The sequence below is a fragment of the Pinus tabuliformis genome, chromosome J (genome assembly GCF_031772625.1).
Source record: "Pinus tabuliformis cultivar Carrire ecotype Pingquan chromosome J, CPIR1, whole genome shotgun sequence".
Taxonomy (NCBI): domain Eukaryota; kingdom Viridiplantae; phylum Streptophyta; class Pinopsida; order Pinales; family Pinaceae; genus Pinus; species Pinus tabuliformis.
In genome coordinates this window covers 1,022,133,340-1,022,151,414 of record NC_142295.1, presented here as the reverse complement: position 1 = coordinate 1,022,151,414, position 18,075 = coordinate 1,022,133,340, and the positions used below count along the sequence as shown (strand labels likewise).

Genomic DNA, 18,075 nt, shown 5'->3' with positions numbered 1-18,075 from the left:
AGATTATGGATCTGGGACCTACCAGGTGGAAGGAGTTTCCAAGTCCGATGGACGAGGGCTGAACATTTGGGATAATTTTATCCGTCAACTAGGTATGCATTTTTTCACAACTAAGTTGGTATCATTGGATCAATCATATCCCTGCATCCTAATGTTTTTCACACATTCAAGTTTTTCAGATTTTAGGGGTGTTTGGGCTTTTCTTTTCAGGGATTGTAGCTAACAATGTCACTGCCGATGTTATGGAGGATGAATATCATCTTTATAAGGTATATGCATCTTCTGCCATTTGTCCATTTTGGACTTTTTTTCATGAGAAATCAAATGATAAAATTTATGGTTTTTTCAATGGAAGAAGATTTTGTAGGAAAATTTTTGTTTCTGTCTTGCGTTATTTAAATGTGGAAATTTAACCGCAAATATTTGTTTCACAGAGTGACATAGAGTTGATGGTAAATATGAACATGGATGCCTATAGTTTCTCGATAACCTGGTCTAGGAGTTTTCCAAGTAGGCGGATACTCAGGTTTTGATCGTTGTCCAAACTTAATATATGAATGAAAGATTTTGACTGTATTAAATTGATAAGTTAAATATCTAATTTACTTACATTAAAGCCTTTAACTTTTAAAAATATAGAACGGATCCCTGAGGTATAGTTTATGGATCTATGATTTATAACCGTGCTTCTGATGTTGTGTGTATTTGATGATGCAGAAGGAGCAGGTCGGATCAATTACAAGGGTGTCCAATATTAAAATAATCTCATTAACTACCTACTTAAAAGAGGTAATTGTACTAGCATCTTATAAAAATTCCTTCAGCTATTGCATTTTTTGAAGTTTCAAAATGTAAAACGGGGGATTCCAGTAGTCTCCTAATCGTTGTGATAGGAAGAATTGTAGTTCTGGTGGCTTATTCTTATTTTGTATCATCTATTGCTTTGTTTTATTCATGCTTCTTGCAATCTATGTTCTAATGCAGTTGTCCCGTTAGGTTTAGTTATACCAACATTAAAAAGTTATATCATGTTTGTTTTCAGTGTGTCTTACTACATCCTTGTCCATGTTCTACAATATTTCTTGTGTCTTTGCTCAATGCTTGTATATCATTTAAAATGGTAGTCTGTGGTTCAAATAATTTGTGGTCTATGATTCTTGAGATTTTGGCCTATTTGCATTGATGGCTTACCTTTATTGGCATGAACTCAAATTTCTGTAGTTTGTGATCTATGATTCCTGAGATTCTGGCATATTTGTATTCATGGATTTTTGGGAAGGAAAAATTTAATCTCTGTAGTTTGTGATTTATGTTGTACAATACTTCCTATGTGTATGGCGAGTTGGATGACTACTGATTGGTATAGCCTGTTTGTGTTCATGGCTAAAACCTTGGTTTTTGTGGTGTAGACTGGTGCATTCCTGTGATTATGGTCTATTTCCATTGAAGTTGTGTATAATAGAAACCATTGCATGTGTTTCTCATTGTTGCAATTTATGCAATTCAAAGTGTTATCTGTAACTAAGGCCCTCTTGTTCTTATGACATTTACATTGTTAGCCTTTGGCCTTCACTAGCTGTTATCGCTAAAATTTGACTTCATTTTTAGATATCATGCCCTCTACAATTTTTATCATTATGACTTACAATACTTCTTGTGGGTATGGCGTGTTGGATGACTACTAATTGGTATCTCTTGTTTGCATTCATTACTAAAATACCAGATTATGTCATGTAGAGTGGTGCATTCTTATGTGTTTCTTGTGGCTTATATCCACTTAAGTCCTGTAATAAAAACATTGCATATGTTTCTTATTGTTGTAATTTCTTCAATTCAATCTGTTTTCTGTGACTATGGCCTTATCATTGTTATGAATTTTATATAAAAGTTCTCTCAGTGCTACAATGTTACCGTTTGGCCTTCACTAGCTACTGTTGTAAAATTTCATTTCATTTTTGGGTATCACGCCCTATGCAAGTCTTTATCACTAAGATTTATCAAAAGTGCTTGAAACAACCTATGGAGGGTTACTAAATTCTGGAGTTCATTAGCACTGATACAGAGCATGTAATTAAAAACCCATCTCATAATTTCTAGCTTCCGATACTTTCCATGGTAGTAATAATGACATACATATCAGTTTTTGTTGCATAGTGAGGGCTATGCAAAATTTGCAGAGTTCTGCTTCAAAACCTTTGGCGACAGGGTGAAATACTGGATGACATTCAATGAGCCACAGGTTGATGCTGCTCTTCGTTATGACAATGATATTTTTTCTCCTAGAAGGTGCCCTGCTCCATTTGGGAACTGCACAGCAGGAAATTCTGCAACAAAACCCGACATTGTTGCACAAAATTTGCTACTTTCACATGCTAATGTTGTAAAGAGTTATAGAGAAAAGTATCAGGTCTGCTACAATATAGAAAAAAAAATCTATTTAAATCTTAACAGAATGAAATGGCCACTGATGTTGAAAGCTTTCTCCAACTACAACCCATGCAAAAGGGAAAAATTGGGATACTTTTGGACTTTGTATGGTAGCTGTATATCAGAAAAAACTTCGGCTATCCAGCCTAGGAAGACGAAGACATGCCACTGGTGAGATTGTAAACTACATAGCTGTAGATGCATATCGTTTTGGAGAGTTTCCGTGGTGGCTGCATTGGGGTTAGACCATCCCTTTGCAAATATGTGTAGCAATTGGCATCCTTTTTGCCACAGTTGGATGGGTAGCTATTCCAGGTTTTCTCATCATCATTCTTACTCTCATTCTAAACAAACCTCTCTCCAAAACCCTCCAGAAGTGCCAAGCTGAGTTCATGACTGCACAGGATGAAGGACTCAGAATAACATCTAAAATTCTTAATAGTATGAAAATAATCAAACTACAAGCATGGGAAGAAAAATTTAAAGAGCTGATAGAAAAATTCTGAGCTGTGGAGTTCAAATGGTTGTATTCAGCACAATTTTATAGAACATATGGTACCATACTCTACTGGATGACAAACATCATTGCTTCATCTATAGTTTTTGCCAGGTGTGATATCATAGGGGATCCACCGTTAACTGCCACAACCATTCTTACAGTGCTTGCAACATTCCGTGTGATACAAGATCTAGTGAGAATGCTACCTGGAGTTTTGGCTATATTAATTCAGGTTAAAGTCTCCTTAGATCATCTAGAAAAGTTCTTACAAGATGACGAGCTGAGACCAGATTCTGTATTGAGGAAAGCACTTGCCGGATCCTAGTATACCATCGAAATTCATCAAGCCATACTCAGCTGGGATCCAAAATCTTCATTGACAAAGCCAACATTGAAGGGAATAAATTTGCACATTACAACTAGAGAAAAGGTAGCAATTTGTGGCTCAGTGGGATCAGGTAAATCTACTTTGCTATGTACAATTCTTGGAGAAATCCCAAAAATTTCAGGAGATGTAAGTTGAAAATTAACTACTCTTCTTGAGCAAAAGTAACCATTTCATAGTTCAACAAGATTGTAGATGCAACTTTTTTGATTTCTATATACAAAAATTCTTCCATAAACTTTTTTATTGGACTACATGCAGATTGAGTATATGGCAATGTTGCCTACGTGGCACAAACAGCTTGGATTCAGAGTGGTACTGTTAGAGATAACATACTCTATATGAAACCAATGGATAAAATTCAATACAAGAAAGCAATAAAAGCTTGTGCATTAGACAAGGATATAGAGAGTTTTTCTCATGGAGATATGACAGAGATTGGGGAGAGAGGATTGAATATGAGTGGAGGACAAAAATAAAGGATTCAACTGGCTAGAGCAGTATATAATGATGCTGACATTTATCTATTGGATGATCCCTTCAGTGCAGTCAATGCTCATACAGCTTCAACTCTATCAAATAAGGAGGAGACGTTACATAAGAGAGACTCCAAGACTTGCTAATATGACTTGTCATAGTATGAAAAATTTGGTTTACCTCTGTATCAGATCTGTAAAGATCTTAGAATGAGATCCAAACATATTAATGTGAAAATTTCTGTGCATATTAGATATAAAAGATTTGAGTTTTGGGTTATCAAAGCCATAGATTGAGAACTACATGGATTGCTTGATAGGATGGCTGGTTCAATTTGTATATCAGGATTGCTAGCTTCTTTGTGGTGGTAGTGTGAGATCAATTGGGAATTGCTACTTGTTTCATACTTCAAGAGGGAAATGAATTTTCCAATGATGGTGGTTATGAAGGAACCCAACAAAAGCACAGAGAATATCATAGCTGATTGAATAAAAAAAATCAATTGTGTAAATACAAATAACACACCCTACAAAGTGATGTCTTCTTGAATATTGATCAATATGAATGATTTTCCTTTCACAGTTCTTGTGTTTTGATTCTTTAAGAATAGGAATTGATTCATTCAACTAAAATGGGTATTGTTCATTTTGATGGCACTTATGTTCTCTAGCTTGATGATTGGGTGTTGTGTCGAATTTACAAGAAAAATGGTAATTCTCAGAGAGTACAAGGGGTAGAACGAGATGAATCACCAAGTGCAGATGAAGTGATGGCTTCTTTGCCTGATATTGATCAGCAAAACAAACTGCAACTGCCCAAAATTGCCTCTTTCAATGGGTTGTTGGAGAGTGACGATCCTTTCATAGATGGTTTTTTAAACGATGAAGCCATGGATGGCAATGGAAGCAGCAGCAGACTATCTCAAGTCCAGTCCTCCAACCTCTCTCACAACAATTTCAGCAATAACAATGACAACAATAGCGATTGCCGATATGAAGTTGTCCCAAAACAAGAAGAATTAGCAGTGGAGAATGACAACAAATTCAATTCTCTCAAGAGTATCGTCTCCTTAGCATATGGGGACGATGAAACCAACCCTGCAAATAGATTCAACAACATGCAGAACAACTACAGCTGCAATGTCAACAATAATGTTTCAGCCTTGCTTAATTCAATGCAGCCCAATCAAACTTTCCAACAGTAGAACTTCCTAAGCACATTGAATGACAGTCAACAAAATTTCAGACTTCCCTACATTCAAAACATGCATTGGACCACCTAAGCAAACAGAAAAAAAAAAAAAAAATTCAACAGCTGCAAAGCCACTGACATTTGAAACACAGACAATATATCTAGGACAGTGATTTGATCTTTATCGAATTTAAATGTCATAAAAACAATGTATGAAACAACTAAATTCTCCCATTTCACAATAATTATAACAACGCATGCATGAACACCATAACATTAGAAAAACTAGCACACCGTGAATTGGGCAATGGAATGAAAAAATATAGGATAGTCTTCATCCCTCTTGATCAGATTGACATGTACTAGAACCATCCTGTCTGCTAGCTCCAATTCTTTAGGGCATTCAAACTTCTGGATACTCTGCAGAAAAACAATTCTGAGTTGTGGAGTTCAAATGGTTGTCTTCAACACAATTTTATAGAACATATGGTACCATACTCTACTGGATGTCACCCATCATTGCTTCATCTATAGTTTTTGGCGGGTGTGCTATCATAGGTGATCCACCGTTAACTGCCACAACCATATTTACAGTGCTTGCAACATTCCGTGTGATACAAGATCTAGTGAGAATGCTACCTAAAGTTTTGGCTATATTAATTCAGGTTAAAGTCTCCTTAGATCGTCTGGACAAGTTCTTACAAGATGATGAGCTAAGACCAGATTCTGTTGTGAGGAAAGCACTTGCCGGATCCCAGTATACCATCGAAATTCATCAAGACATACTCAGCTGGGATCCAGAATCTTCATTGACAGAGCCAACATTCAAGGGAATAAATCTGCACATTACAACTAGAGAAAAGGTAGCAATTTGTGGCTCAGTGGGATCAGGGAAATCTGATTTGCTATGTACAATTCTTGGAGAAATCCCAAAAATTTTAGGAGATGTAAGTTGAACATTAAGTACTCTTCTTGAGAAAAAGTAACCATTTCATAGTTCAACAAGATTGTAGATGCAACTTTTTTGATTTCTATATACAAAAATTCTTCCATAAAATTTTTGATTGGACTACGTGTAGATTGAGTATATGGCAATGTTGCCTACGTGGCACAAACAACTTGGATTCAGAGTGGTACTATCAAAGATAACATACTCTATGGGAAACCAATGGACAAAATTCAATACAAGAAGGCAATAAAAGCTTGTGCATTAGACAAGGATATAAAGAGTTTTGCTCATGGAGATATGACAGAGATTGGGGAGAGAGGATTGAATATGAGTGGAGGACAAAAACAAAGGATTCAGTTGGCTAGAGCAGTATATAACGATGTTGACATTTATCTATTGGATGATCCCTTCAGTGCAGTCGATCCTCATACAGCTTCAACTCTATAAAACAAGGAGGAGACATTACATAAGAGAGACTCCAAGACTTGCTAATATGACTTGTCATAGTATGAAAAATTTGGTTTACCTCTGTATCAGATCTGCAAAGATCTTAGAATGAGATCCAAACATATTAATGTGAAAATTTCTGTGCATCTTAGATATAAAAGATTTGAGTTTTGGGTTATCAAAGCCATAGATTGAGAACTACATGGATTTCTTGATAGGATGGCTGGTTTGATTTGTATATTAGGATTGCTAGCTTCTTTGTGGTGGTAGTGTGAGATCAATTGGGAATTGCTACTCGTTTCATACTTCAAGAGGGAAATCAATTTTCTAATGATGGTGGTGATGAAGGAACCCAACAAAAGCACAAAGAATAGCATAGTTGATTGAATAAAAAAATCAATTGTGTAAATATAAATAACACACCATACAAAGTGATGTCTTCTTGAATATTGATCAATATGAATGATTTTCCTTTCATAGTTCTTGTGTTTTGATTCTTTATGAATAGGAATTGATTCATTCAACTAAAATTGGTATTGTTGATTTTGATGACACTTCTGTTCTCCAGATTGATGATTGGGTGCTTGGCCAAATTTACAAGAAAAATGGTAATTCTCAGAGAGTACAAGGGGTAGAACGAGATGAATCACCAAGTGCAGATGAAGTGACGGCTTCTTGCCTGATATTGATCAGCAAAACAAACTGCAACTGCCCAAAGTTTCCTCTTTCAATGGATTGTTGCAGAGTGACGATCCTTTCATAGATGGTTTTTTAAATGATGAAGCCATGGATGGCAATGGAAACAGTAGCAAACTACCTCAAGTCCAATCCTCCAACCTCTCTCACAACAATTTCAGCAATAAAAATGACAACAATAGTGATTGTCGATATGAAGTTGTCCCAAAACAAGAAGAATTAGCAATGGATAATGACAACAAATTCAATTCTCTCAAGAGGACCATCTCCTTAGCATATGGGGATGATGAAACCAACCCTGCAAAGTGATTCAACAACATGCAGAACAACTGCAGCTACAAAGTCAATAATAATGTTTCAACCTTGCTTAATTCAATGCAACCCAATCAAACTTTCCAACAACAGAACTTCCTAAGCGCATTGAATGATAGTCAAGAGAATTTCAAACTTCCCTACATTCAAAACATGCATTGGACCACCTAAGCAAACAGAAAAAAATTTCAACCGCTGCAAAGCCACTGACTTTTGACACACAAACAATATATCTAGGACACTGATTGATCTTTATCGAATTTAAATGTCATTAAAACAATGTATGAAACAACTAAATTCCCCCATTTCACAATTAGTATAACAGCACATGCATGAACACCATAACATTAGAAAAACTAGCACGCCGTGAATTGGGCAATGGAATGAAAACATATAGGACAGTCTTCATCCCTCTTGATCAGATTGACATGTACTGGAACCCTCCTGTCTGCTGGTTCCAATTCTTTAGGGCATTCAGACTTCTGGATACTATGTAGAAAAACAATTCAATGCCTATAAAAAAAATTGCAATGTAGCATGAAAATCAGATTATGCTTGTTTAAACTGATATAATATGCAACTTTCATCATAAAAATAAAAATGCTAGCACATACTACTTGACACATCATTACCATTTAGAATAACCATAATTTTCCAAAAGACATAACTGGCACAAATGCTACTTGAATGAATATAACGCTGAAGCACAATTCCCATTCTAAAATCTAATTTCTGCATCCCTGTAATAAAAGTGGCATCATATAGAATGCTTCAAGATAGGTCTGCAATTAGCTAAGTAATTGGACTGCTGAGAGGCCATGATGGATGAAAGTTGTATACATTATTATTCTCCAAGGACCACAGAGCTAATTGAAATCCATTTTTATATGATTTGTGACACAGACAGTGTTATTCAATATTACCATACTAGGAGTAATGAGCAAGAGATGTCTCTATGCATGATGTTGCCATGGAATATAATAGGCATAGGAACAGTGTGGGATGGAGGACAATACAGAGCTCCTTCATGAGCCCAAGCATTTGTTTTCACCTCCTTATCAACCACCAGTAGCTTCTTTGCGTCATAAGGAATATATCTTGGCAGGGATTAAGTTCATCACAATGTGATATGGTTTAAGGTCTTCATATTTCTAGGAAAATACATTAGAATGTTGTTCGAAAAGATTAACATACCTCTCCTTAAAATTTTGTATATTGATATGGATACCCGGTTGTTGTTCGTGTGAATTCATTTGTTTAACCTCACCTTCAACTAGGCAATCTTTAAGGTATCTAAACAAGTTCAATGGTTATTTATGACTGCTTTTATTCCATTTCATAGCCAGTTTAACCCCCGAATAGGGTTTTCGACATGGCTTCCTCAATTCAAACTCATTATCATCGACCCTTGCTTTCAAAAAATCCCATTCACATTTCAATATTCTTCCACACACTATGCCTTACGGCGTTTCCTTTGCAACATTAGGTGCAAATGCTAGTTATTTCACTACCCAATTTGACAATGAGTTGAAGCAAATCGATTCCAATTTCTCACAATTACTTTTACTTACAAGTTATGGTAATCATATGTATATTTTGATGTTGTCTTCATAATTAGTTGTTGGCATCTTTAGATGCATGCTTTATTTTGATATTTGAGTTTTTTTATTTTTTTATTGAGTTGTTTTCCTTACAAGTCTATGCTATTTCTTCAAAATAGGAACAAATTTTATTATTATTATTAATTTTTTTCCCCTGAAAATAGAAGAAATGATTACATGTTTAACCCTTTAGTTATCCCTGATGGGAAATTCAAAAAAAAAAATAATAAAAACAACCACCTTAGTATGTCTTCCCTGATGGTACTTATTTTATTTTTTAGTTGTGTGAAGTAGCCTGAAGAGTAGGAATATTTGGTAAATATCCCTAGATTAGGTTTGATGAAAATATTGCAATACATGAAATGGTTATAGATATATCACTTTGGCTATGTGCGATGGAGAATTCAAACCTAAGAAATGCTAAGAAAAAGAGATATATTAGTATGCCTTACTCGTTGGTACCAATTTTAATTGTCATTGTGTTTGAAACAACCTCAAGGAGGAGGAGTTTTTAGTAAAATATCCTTGAATTATTTTCCATGAACTTAATACCTTTTGGAACTTTGTAGATTGTCACACCTTTTTTTCCGAATTTACCATCAAACATGGTATTGGAACCATAATTTATTTGTAGTGCTAGGGATAGAGAAGGGAAAGTTATCTCTTACTTGTCTAGATTTCTTTATTACAACCATTGTTTGAGTTTCATATTGCATTTTTTTTTAGGTTACATTTATTTCTTATTGTTAGTTGCTAATGACTAGATATTTGAGAAGACAATTTCTAGAAAGAGTTAGGGAATTAATTCACTAGAAATACTATACCTCTAAATGTAGAGAGTTCTAGCATGATTGACAATGTGAAAGTCAAGATTCAACACTAAAATTTGTTGGAAAGAAATTGGAGGTTGGATGGGCCTTAATTGATTAAATATAAAAAATAATTATATGCATCATTTCCTACCTCATCTTAGGGGTGGGATACACATATTTATTGAAATTTTAAATGTAAAAACCGTAACTTTGAGGTGGAGAGATCAGACACCACTGATAATATCAAGGAATCTATTTCACATGAGGGCCTACATCTTCACGATCATAGAGAGAGAAAATAATATGTGTTCTTGTGTTTGGCGAGTTCGGGTAATTTTCCAAAATGTAAGCTCATTAAGTTTTAAAACCTTTCAATTTTAACCTCAAAAGTCACAACTTTAACCAACATTCGTCTTATAGATCAAATGTCAAACAAGAAATCTAAAAGATATGTTCACATTCCTTAAATGTCAAGCTAATGGGTGCGTAATGAAGCCAAAAAAGAAAAAGAAAAACTCAACTTGTGAATGGATTATTCAGATAGAGAAGAAACAATTCACATGAATCAAATTTTAAAGAGTTGAATTGCTAAGCCCTTATATTTTGACATAATAATAAGAAACTAACGAATGAAGAACAAATTGAGAAGAAAAAGACAGGTGAGGGAAAGAAGAATATATGTAATTCATTTTGAAAGACAAACTTGAGCTGTAGAAAAGAAAAAGAATCTGAGAGAAATCCCCTTACGGACCGAACATTTACAAACAGAAATACAGTCGGAACGCAACAACCAGGAACTCACCAGGTGAAACGAATTCGAATAAGCACCACAGAGCCAGAGCAACACCAAAACACCAGAGGAAGCCTTCCATGAGTTCACGGCCAAGTCGAGTGGAGTAACATACGTTCATAACCTTTACCAGAGACATACCAGAAGTCACCACAATCAACAAAACAACGATTACTCAGCACAATTCCAGGAACCCTCACCAAACTCTCCCGGCGGCAGAACAATCCAGAATAGGCAAAGAACCAAGTGATTGGGACAAAGAGCGAGTCGGGAACCAGGCCCGAGGCATATGGGTGATCATTTAATATGACATTAACTCACAACAACAACCAACAACGAAAATATCCATGGACGATCTCCACACAGATATAACAATTCAACATTAGTGAACACGTCATAACCTATGGACGCGTGGAACAGCGGGCCAGTGTGGCTGGGTTACATCAATCACTCACACATATATATGAAATTTCAAATAGAGAAACATACAGATTACAAGTTCAAATAAACAAACACACAATATAAAAAAATCAGCTAAACACACAACATACAATTTCAAATGACTAATTGTATATCATACCATTTCAAACCAATAAACGAAAACGCTCAAATATGCTTATGCAACTTTAAGAAAAAATAAACACACAATGTACAAATTAAAATCTACATTACGCATAGACATTCAAATTCATAATTCAATACAACAAACACATGATTACACTTTCAAATTACATACACATATTGATAAATAAACCTTCATACTTGATATATATATATATATATATATATATATATATGCGATTTCAAACAAGAAAATACACAATTCCACTAACCCCACAAACAATTTAAAATGAAAAACTAAAAATGGTACAATATCAATTCAAAATATAAACATAAATATATAAAACATTTTCAAAATCACAAACAGATATATATATATATATACAATTTCGAATAAGTAAATATATAACAAACTAATTCATATATATATATATATATATATATACTTAGTTAATTGTATAAAATATAAAATAGTACCATACAAAAAACTTTAAAAATCGAAGTAAAGAAACAACAAAAAAAAATAATATGGATGTTTTCTTAATTAGAGAAATATTTAATGTTTTCTAGTGCATTATGGAAGATTGTATAATTTATATTTTGGTAAGATATTTTAAATATTTTTAAATGTAGGCATGTTTTGGATTAAATACAATTTTGATAAGTGTTATAATATAAATGGATGATCATTGAAGTGTAAGATGACATGCTTCAAATATAAATTCTCTAAAGTAAATGTATCTTAAAAAAATGTATTGTGACATGTATGAGTTTAAAGAAACATAATCAACACAAACAAAAATAACTACACTACTCAAAGAAGAATGGGGCCTCATCCTCCTCAAGGACTTGGAAGGAGTCTAACCCCTTCCATAAAAAATAATGTGTGTATAATTCTCTTACAATATTTGAGAATAGAAAAGAATAATATATAACTACATCAATATTTACTTTCGGCAAAACCATTTCATTAAAACTAAAAGATGAAATCCTTCCTGTAAATAAATCTGTATGCAATACCAAATAAGTATTAGAAAAAAAAAAAATTTAATAAGATATAATTAAAATAATGAAAACAAATAGGAATTTACTTTCCAAAATATCTATTTTTAATAAGATATGAGAACTATCTATTTTTAATAAGATATGAGAACTATCGTTTTTTTTATATATATATGAAAAAATAATCACATATTTAAATAATGAAAACAAATACCAATTTAGCTTTCTTCACATTTTCTCTAAGATATATATACTAGCAATTGTCCCAAAAGGTACAAAGAGAGGCCGATAAGATTATTAAATTAGAATTGTTGAATTTCTCTAGAAGAAATGTTGGTTCAAGCCTAACAGATGAGAAATTTGAGCTAGCTAAAGGCCTTCTAATTGTTTTTTATTATTGTAAAATTATATTGATAATTCATTGGTTTTACTTTCAAAAGCTTGAAGGAATTTGAAGAGCAGGTATAGAATTGCTTTGTGGGATTTGATCCCAAAATCCTTGATTTGTAGATATATACTCAATGAAATGTTAATTGGTTGAAACCCTGCACAAATAAACCTACAATTTATCTCTGCAACATAAAATTAGTAGTCGTTTTTGTCTTTTTCTTGGCATTTTTTTTTTCTTTTCTATCAATTTTGATTGAAATTTAATAGGGATTTTTTAAAATTTAAATATTAAGTTGTGTATAAAGATTTTTTTAAAATCAAGTTTATCTATTATACATTTTGGAAATCTGATGATTTTATTTTGTTTTTCTAGTTTTTGATATTTCTTGGGCGATCACTCCTAAGTCTTTTTTTCTAATCCCTAAGTCTTCTTCTCTAAAAGTGTTTCTGTCTTTATATCCAAAATCTACCAAATTTCCAAAATTTATAATAAATAATCTAATTTTTTTATTCATTTATATATTCAAAAATACAATTTACACAACTAAAATTTACAATCAAATAACCAAACAAACAAACAAACAAACAAAAACATCTCTTAAAATTTATCTACACTCGCGTTATTGGAAAAAACTGCAATAAGAACTAACGTGAATCTCCACTGCAACACAAACCCTATGGTACATGCGACCAGCATTAACGCGGAGTTCTGTACTATCATGGAAATCCTGTCGCCAATGGCAGATCTCACATTCGTGGCATCAGAAGCCAAACGAGCGGCAACTTGGCTGCTGTTGTTCTCTTCCCGATCAAACCAACTGACCTCATTGCGAAGAATCGCTGACAGACAGAAGGATTAGGGTTATCATCAGTCAGATTCATACTTCAAAAAACATAAAAACCAGTACTGAAATTTTTTCACGGAAACCGTTTTGTTCACCTTCGAGCATTGTCTGTCGGACCCGCTTGGTCAGATTCTCGCCAACGATTTCCCAGAAGGAATGCTGCACCATATTGAAAACGAGGGCGCCGAACGATACCTCTATCAGAACAAAGCAGTATTTATTGATTTCATTTTTTATGTATAATGGATCAGGGTTGTAATAGATGCTCAACACAGCACTCAGGATGTAAGCGAAGAGTGCGCTTATGGAACCGTAGACCATGGACCTTACGGATCCTAGTAGGGCATAGGCCCATTCTGGGGCATTCATTGTGACTAGTCTCCAGAATAACCCTGCCTGCTCTATGAAGGGTACTTTCTCTGTTTTGTGTGCTCAATTGACATCGACAGATGTACTGAAATCGGAAGTTGAGAAGTCTGAAAGCCTTTTGGAATAGGGAGATCGGTCATAAGAAGAATTTCTTCCAATTATGGGCAAGCTCACAGAATTCCTTGCACTGGAGGGCCTGGAAATGGGCAAACAAACAAAAAATCAAAACGACAATACAAATCTATGTTCATTCTATTTCCCCTTTCTTCCCAAGATCATTCAAACTGATAAATACTGAGAATTTATGGAAGGTACAAAACAAGTTTCCTTTCTATCTTGGTGATGAATGAGTGGGTCATTCAGAATGTGACAAAATGTAAAAGTCCATAAACTTCTACAGAGTAAAATCTAAAGTACCAATAAACACTATAAGGGTTAATGGGAGGAGCAAAACAACTACAATTTAAGAAAAAAGATTTATCTCTGGACCGAACAAGACCATTATAATTTGAGGAAAAAAATGAAGTATTGTATGAGAAGGCATCCAAACAGTTTGGTGGAAAATCTTTCACTGTAATAAAACCAGAAAAACTTGGCAGCTGCTAAATAATTTTCCAAAGAAAACCCTGAGGATCTATAGACAAACAAAACACTTATAATTTCACAAACTGCTAATCTAAGGACGAATAAAACAAGTATAATTTTATGAAGAAGAAGCTGAGGATAAGCATTATAATTACATTTTTATAGAGAAGGCCACAAGGATTTATGGGACTGCAAAAAAATTACAATTTTATAAAGAAGGCGAGAGGATTTATGGGAGAAACAAAAGAATTCCAATTCTATAGACTTTCAGTGGGAAAACTATTGCATAGGTTAACCACAATGTGCCATTATTGAATTAACATAGTGGGATAAAACCTTTACTTGGCACTGCTCTTTCTTGCATTTTTACCCAGCTCATGGGTAGTTTCTTGGAGTCTGATCAATGTTGAATAAGCCCCGTCATGCCCTTTTGAGATAAGGTCATTGTGAGTCCCCATCTCCAAAATGCTCCCCTGCTGAACAACTTCCACCAAATCAGCCTTCCTAATGGTTGAGACACGATGTGCCACAACTACTATTCTTCTCCCTATCATGAACCTGTCAAGGGCTTCCTGAACAAGTTTTTCTGATTCAGAATCCAGAGCACCGGTTGCTTCATCCAAAAGTAGTATGGTTGGGTTCTTCAACATCGCTCTGGCTATTGCAATGCATTGCTTTTGTCCGCCTGATAGTTGGCCACCTCGTTCACCAACCTGGAGTTGCAGACCCAACTTAGTACAAATCATAACCATGGCTACTATCAACTCTGACATATAGAAAAGGAACAGTGAGATGGAAGAAAAGTGCTATAAACCATAGATATATAGTTCAACTCCTGGGGATTTGGGTTAGAAAGGGAAGGGAAGGAGACTTGATAGTGGGAGAAGGTATTCCAGGATGACAAGGTAAACATATCAGACTGTTGTTATTCACACACACAAGTCATAAAGAGCGACTGGAAGACTGAGCAAGGAAACAAGCATAATCACCAAACAACTAATCAACCATCTCTGCAACAAACAATCAACTGACAACTAATCAATCATCTCTGCAACAAAGAATTTTTAGTTATTACAGCTAGCAGCACATACCTGAGTGTCATATCCTTCGAGGAGCTTTGTGATAAAAGAGTGTGCATTTGCAACTCTGGCTGCTTCCTCCATTTCCACCTGGGTTGCATCCTCTCTTCCCAATAGCATGTTTTCCTTAATGCTTGTTGCAAACAATGCCAGTTCCTGACTCACAAGCCCTATCTGTTGTCTAAGCCATTTCAACTGCAGAGTTTTGATGTTAAACCCATCAAGTAGCACTTGACCTTCATTCACAGAAATTAAAAACACAATACTTTTGAGAAGCAATTCATTAAACTAAAAACTGGAGTTCAGGGTATGAAAATGCCATGTAAAATCATGTATTGGATACCTTCAATGGGGTCATAGAAGCGCTCGATCAAAGCAACTACAGTACTCTTTCCCGACCCACTTCGACCAACCATAGCTACAGTTTTTCCTGCGGGAATGTTCAATGAGAAACGGCTGAGAACGGGTATCTCTGGTCTAGAGGGATATGCAAAACTCACGTTTCGCAGCTGGACATGGCCTGTGACTGCGGGCAGAGTAATTCCATCAGAGTAGTTTCGATCAATCTTGGGCCTGTGATCAATAGTTTGAAATATATTCATAGCAGCAGATTTTGCCTTTGCAAATGCTGTCATGCTGGGAGTTGCTTGCCCCAATGCTCTGCAACAACAGATTCAAATTGTAAAATCACTTCCTACAAATCAAATTGTGGAGAAACAGGAGAAAACAGGCAATTGGGTATACTACATACAATCCACCGATCATGACTGAAAACATAGTAGATATGGCCAATCCTCCATTTGTATCATGGTGCGTCACAAGCCATCCTCCATACCACAGAAGCAGAGCATAACAACAAAATATCACACAATAAGTTGACCCCAGCCCAAATCGGTTTACCAGACCACTCTTATATCCAATCTTCTGAGCCACACTCAGAGACGCAGAATACGCTTTCAGCGCTTTCTCCTCGCCTACGAATGAGAAAACCGTGCGAATTTGTGCCAAGGCCTACAAGTTGAATTGAATTAAATTTAGCCCCATTAAAAACAATTCAATTCCTCGCTAGAAAAGGGAGTTGATTATATCAAACAATTCAGCACCTGTTCTGCAATGTTACCAGCCTCTGCATATGCATCCTGACTCTTGGAGGAAAGCTTGGTTATCATTATGGTATGAACGGCTCCAAACAAGGCTATCAATGGCACCACTGCAAGAGTCAGCAGAGCCAACTTCCACACTGTGATGAACCCCACCACAAATCCAGCCACAAATGTCGCCATGTAATGGATGAAATTGCCTAGCTGCGAACCGAATTACATCAAAGTTAATGAAATTTCCAGAATCTAATCTCAAGAGGAGATTTATAAGCAATTTCAAAAGGCCCCAAAGAGAGGAGTAGCAGGGGAATGGAAGGGTGTTCATGAGTTCTTCAAGACCAGTCGTAGACTGTACTGATAAAAGGAAAAGGTCAAGCAAACAAACATACACTAAGTAATCAATTAACCATTAGTAAGACACACCAGTTCATTTTGGCTGTCTCCATTGACATAAATTGAAACCGTTGAGAACATAGAAAAAGATTAACTGACCTTCTCACTGATAGCATCCTGAACAGCCACAATGTCGCTGCCGATAGTATTGATGATGTCGCCCGTCCGTGCATCAATGTCGAAGTATTCCACATCTTGATTCAGAGTGGCCTCCAGATACTTGATCCAGAGCCTGGTCAACTGCCTCTCCCCTTTCTTCCACCAGATACGCGGAGATAAGGCCACTAGATTTTTGCTTCGAAAACATTACCAATGTAGGAATTTGGAAAGACTGCTGACGTTCCTCGACGTGAAAATATCTTCACTTAGGGTGCCATAAACTCCACGAACTCTCCTGGAATCTCGGTGCACAGATGTAAAGTGGAGATATAAAGTGGAGAGTAAAAGTTTTCCGTGCTTTTTTTATTTTCAGTTTTTTTTTTTTTCCTGGGTCAAATCAACGGTTGAAAGTTGAAAGTGTCTCACCTAATCCAATAGAACAGGGTAAAAGTGTTGATGAAAAAATTGATGCATAAGCAGGCCTATCGGCCTAAAAATTGAAACCGTTGAGAACATAAAAAAAGATTAATTGACCTTCTCACTGATAGCATCTTGAACAACCACAATGTCGCTGCCGATAGTATTGATGATATCGCCCGTCCGTGCATCAATGTCGAAGTATTCCACATCTTGATTCAGAGTGGCCTCCATATACTTGATGCGGAGCTTGGTCGAATGCCCCTCCCCTTTCTTCCACCGGACACGCGGAGATAAGGCCACTAGATTTCTGCTTCGAAAACATTACAGGAATTTGGAAAGACCGCTAACATTCCTCGACGTGAAAATATCTTCACTTAGGGTGTCATAAACTCCATGAACTCTCCCGGAATCTCGGTGCACATATGTAAAGTGGAGAGTAAAAGTTTTCCGTGCTTTTTTTATTTTCCATTGTTTTTTTTGGGTCAGATCAACGGTTGAAAGTGTCTCACCTAATCCAACGGAGTAAAGTAAAAGTGTTGATGAAAAAGTTGATGCATAGGAAAGCCTATTGGCTTAAAAATAATATTTATAAGTTACTTCTAAAAACAAGTTTGCAATATCAAATATGAATATACGGGAAAAAAAT

At 35.4% G+C, this 18,075-nt stretch overlaps 1 pseudogene across 1 annotated transcript; it reads right to left on the bottom strand.

Annotated features, from left to right (window-relative positions):
- Positions 1-13,137: 13,137 nt before the first annotated feature.
- On the bottom strand, positions 13,138-17,660 carry LOC149230338 (ABC transporter B family member 1-like; annotated as a pseudogene). Its single transcript, XR_016248398.1, has 9 exons — positions 17,552-17,660; positions 17,010-17,194; positions 16,521-16,721; positions 16,169-16,428; positions 15,761-16,077; positions 15,430-15,653; positions 14,681-15,051; positions 13,480-13,949; positions 13,138-13,379 (listed from the first exon to the last, which is right to left on the bottom strand). The product of XR_016248398.1 is annotated as an ABC transporter B family member 1-like (transcript).
- Between the last annotated feature and the right edge of the window lie 415 nt (positions 17,661-18,075).